General features: G+C 35.5%; 1 pseudogene; it reads right to left on the bottom strand.

The window, feature by feature from the left end:
* Window positions 1-973: 973 nt before the first annotated feature.
* On the bottom strand, window positions 974-1,508 carry LOC141523860 (COMM domain-containing protein 7 pseudogene; annotated as a pseudogene).
* Window positions 1,509-4,893: the final 3,385 nt, after the last annotated feature.

The raw sequence follows: 4,893 nt of genomic DNA, 5'->3' as shown, positions 1-4,893 counted from the left end.
CTAATTGTTTACTTCAAATTCTATTTATATGGAGTCAAAACCTCTGCCTTCTTGTGATTTTTATCCATTGATGCTTGTTTGGTTTTTCTGTAAAAACAGAACAAATTTGTTCTTTTCTTTGGGTCATTTCACAGTTTGTAATTTTGTAACTTGTATTTATTCAATAAGCATTTTTTAAGCACCTATAATATGTTTTTTTTCTTCAAACCCTTTATTAGACACTTAAATAAGGCAGAACTCTGTTCAATGGTTACTCAGCCAGGGAAAAAGACTCCTATGGAGGCTCAGAAGATGACCTTAACAGGGCAGATGCAGGAGGAAAGACTGAGTCAAGGTCCCCAAAGAACAGAAGTCTTTGAAAGAGGAGCTCTTGGTTTTTTACATACATATCATTAAAATAGGGTCCCATATGAGAGAATCCCTACTATACATGTTAAATGCACATTTTTGTTTGCTTGTTTCAGATTCTGGCTCTCAGGTTGCTGATAGCTAGGTCCTCCCCTGCCTAATTTCAGGTTAACTCTGTTCTGTAGTTAGACTGTTGATTTTGGAAGTTTGAGAAATGGGAGTTCTAGAAGGCAGAAAAGGAGGAGTGTATCACAGACTGGCTGGATTTCTCCCCCTCCCAATGGTTTAAATATTTGAGACATGGCCTGTGGGATGAATCATGAGTTTATATGGTAATTGTATTGGGCTTCCTAGAACAGAACTGTGACCCTTTTTGGAGATACTCCAGCCCCTAACCTGTTACAGAGCAGGCCACAAGGATAAACCGGTTATCTTCTTCTTCCTTCCCCTTCAGCAGAAACACTCCATGCTGGCTCGGACACGGTCCATCTCACTCAGAAAGTTATAGAACTGAGGCAGGGTTGACTCTATATATAATATAAATATAAATAAATAAATATAAATATAAAAATAAATATAAATAAATAAATAAATATATTATATATAATATAAATGTGTATATATACACATTTTCAGTTTGGTTTCCTTTTTTAACCACCAACTTCAATTGTAAAAAAATACTCCCCACTTTCTGCAGTTCACTGCTCCCTGAAGTCACTCCAAATTTCCATTCCATATCTATAAGCTGGTTGATCATCAGTGTCTGCTCTATTGCCCATCTTGCAAGTGTGGAAGATTTCTGTTTCCACTTCTCAGAAAAATAAGTGGCTTTCTCTTCACTGAGCCCCAGAGTAATGAAATCTGCTCTGACCTGCTCAGCAGTCATATTCTTCTTCAAGGCACCATTAGGCACTAGGAGAAGGCTTTTCACCATATTCTTTAAGGGCCCGAGGCTGATCTGATGGGTGGCAGCAAAATCAGACAGTTTAGCCAGGAGTGTTTCAACCTCCTTGGGTTGAACCAAAAAGTAGAAAATCAGTTCAGTCAGCGTTGCAAACTGCTCCGCGCTGAGCTGGTTCAGATACAGCATGTCGCTCCCTACGGATTCGGAGACAGGGTCCCGCGTGAAGTGAAGGCGCCCCATGGCCGCGCGTGCCGCGGCGCTGCCCCGGCCGGCTGCGGCCTCCCCCGGATCGCTGCCCACCTATAATATGTTAATGCACTGTTTAAGACATGGAGGAAACACATCTTCATATTCCCTTAGACCACTAAAACCAAATACTTGATTTTAGGGAATGTACATTTTCTGTACCTAGTAATTGACCAGTAAGTATTAATTGATTGATTGATAGATTATAGTGAGACAATATTTCAAATATTTGAAAGTTATTTTTCAACCACTTTGCAAAGCATATCAAGTTGGGAAATTCAGTTAACTTTATAATTGGACACCAATTCTATATAAAGGGGTGAATTTTTATATAGTTTCTCTTATTAGTGTATACAAAATTATATATATATATATATTATATATATGTAATTTATTTTTATATTTTGATTTATTTGTGATTTCTTTATACTTTGATTCATTTTCTTCCTTAATATGATTGGTGACTTGAAACTATGATCAGGAATTCTGATTTTGATAATAAATGATTCTTTTTCGTGTGATGGAGGACAACTTTTTAGTCCTTGCTTTCTACATCTGTTAAATAGGCATTGTTACTTCACCTTGGTTCAGCTGGTTGCTTTTATGAGTTTTTGAGCATTTTTTTAAAATTTCCCAAGAAAGTATTACTCTATTTACTCTATCATTGGATTTTTGTATATGGTTATGGAGAAATGTCTTTAAAAGAGATTTGGGTCAGGTCAGAGGGGACTATGTTTTAATGTAAGAATTATGCTGACTAGTACACAAACTGGAAACCCATTTAACAATTTTTCATTCCTGAGGCTGGTTTGGTTCTAGGCAAAATATGACTTTTGGTTGGTGTTGGACTGCCCAAGACCTTTCCTGAGAGTTTCACTCTGCAAAGACTTGGACTCCAGAGAATACTGAAGATGTTGGATCACTTCTGTAGGATTATGTGTTTGTGTGTGTGTGTGTGTGTGTGTGTGTGTGTGTGTGTGTGAGCCTACTGTTTTGTATGACAGAAAGAACCCCAGACTGAACAATATTAAGTGAACCATAACTTAAACTGTGGAAGAACTTCATAACATAAAAATGGGGTCTTAGTGTTTAACAGCCAGATTAGGTCACAAGAAATTTTGGAGTTTTCAGACTGACTCTTGGTTAAGGGGATGGAATTCAGGGTGGCCAGGTGGCACAGTGGATGGAGCACTGGCCTGGGAGTCAGGAGGACCTGAGTTCAAATGTGACCTTAGATACTTAATAATTACCTAGCTGTATGACCTTGGCCAAGTCAACTAACCCCATTGCCTAACAAAAACAAACAAAAAAGAGATGGAATTCAATGACCATACAGAATGAATTTCTTTCTGTATTTTGGGTCTGTCTTTGTTGATTATTGGTTTAATTTTGTGATAATGTATGACTTTAAAATGAACTTTTAGAAGGGCATTTTCAACCCTTTCATAGATGTTCTAATCTATAGAATATTGCGATGAACATGGTTACTGAAAAAGATTTTTTAAAATGTATTCTAATTTAATTTCTGCATTCCAGGTATAAGATATATGCATAGATTGAATGCAAAAAAGACAGATGAATTAATAAATTTAAAAGCATCTTAAATTCCTATTATGGGTCAATCTCTTGGAAATAAAGGCAAAAAGTGGGACAATCATTGTCCTCAAGCAGCTATTTTAATAATAATAAGATATAATCCAAAGATGGAAAAGTCAACTGGAGAACAAAATATAGTCTGAAGAATCACAGAAATTGTGAGGGGAAACACAGGACAATTGAGTATTATGTAATTTCTGGTAACAATGATAATATTAATTTGGATGTAGGCAGACCTAAATCCAGCCTCAAACACTAGCCGTGTGACTCTGGGCAAGTCATTTAACCTTGTCTGTGTGAGTTTCCTCATTTGTAAAGGGAGCTGGAAAAGGAACTGGCAAACTATTGCAGTATCTATACCAAGATAACCCTAAATGAGGGTTACAAAGAGTCAGACATGACTGAAATAATTGAACAACAAATCCTTAATGGAAACTTTTTTCTTTTTTTCCTCTTATTTATTTTTTGTAGCTTATTATTTTTAAAGTTTTTCCACTTGACATGTAAAATAGTTTTCAATATTCATTTTTGTAAGACAGAATTCCACATTTTCTCTCTCCTTTCCTTCTTTCCCCCTTCCCTTTGACAGCAAATAATCTGATATATGCTATACATGCATGACTGTCAAATTATTAGCCTGTCCTTATTAGCCATATTGTGAAGGAAGAATCAGAACAAAAGGGAGAAAAACCCAGAAAAGGAAAAAAAAATATTAAATTAGCATGCTTTGTTCTGCATTCAGACTTCATAACTCTCTCTGGATGGCATTTTCCATCACATGTCTTTTAGAATTTTCTTTGATCATTGCACTGTTGAGAAGAGATGTCTATCACAGTTGATCATTATACATTGTTGCTGTATATGTTCTCTTGGTTCTGCTGACTTTGCTCAGCATCAATTCATGTAAGTTTTTCAAGGTTTTTCTGAAATCTACTTGTTCATGATTTCTTATAGAAAAATAGTATTCCATCATATTCATATATTACAATTTATTCAGCCATTTCCCAATTGATGGTCATGCCCTCAATTTTCACTTCTTTGTCATTTAAAAAAAAAAGAGATGCTATAAATATTTTTGTATATGTGGGGCCTTTCTCCTTTTTTATGATCTTTTTTGGATACAGATCTAGTAGTGGTATTACTGGGCCAAAGGGTATGTACAATTTTTATAACCCTTTGGACATACTTCCAAATTGCTCTCTAGAATGGTTGGATCAGTTCACAAATCCACCAACAATGCACCAATGTCCCAGTTTTCCCTCATCCCTGCCAATATTGGAAACATTTTTACCATCATTAACATTTTAATGAAAATACTATGGGAAAAGATACAGACTGATTTTTCTCCTAAATCCTGTATCTATTGAATATCCCATTTGTTAAAAAGGGATAGGAAACAATAATCTCTACAGTACCTTTTAACATATCAAATAAATAAATCTCTGATAATAAATTTCTTCCTCTATTTGAAACATTGTATTTCATTCTACCATCTCCTCAAATTAAAAGTGACACATCTTTGTCAGTACTAACTAGTAAAATTATTTTTTCTTTGAAGTTATAATTGGAGTCATATACAGTAAATAGAACAAAAAAAGTAATAGTTCCCTCTTGGTTTTATATTTACATTGAGAGAAGCAGCATGTTGCACTGTGTAGAGAGCTAACCTCAGAGCCAGAAAGACCTGTGTCCAAGTTACATTCTGACATTAGACTGTATGATCCTGTGCAAGTCACTTAACTGCTTAATGTCCTAGGAAATTCTCTAGGATTGTAAGCTATCAACCTACTTTGGAGAAT

Source organism: Macrotis lagotis, chromosome 1 (genome assembly GCF_037893015.1).
Source record: "Macrotis lagotis isolate mMagLag1 chromosome 1, bilby.v1.9.chrom.fasta, whole genome shotgun sequence".
NCBI classification, from domain to species: Eukaryota; Metazoa; Chordata; class Mammalia; order Peramelemorphia; family Peramelidae; genus Macrotis; species Macrotis lagotis.
Note: the sequence above shows the minus strand (reverse complement) of the source record. Positions and strands in the feature narration are given on the sequence as shown.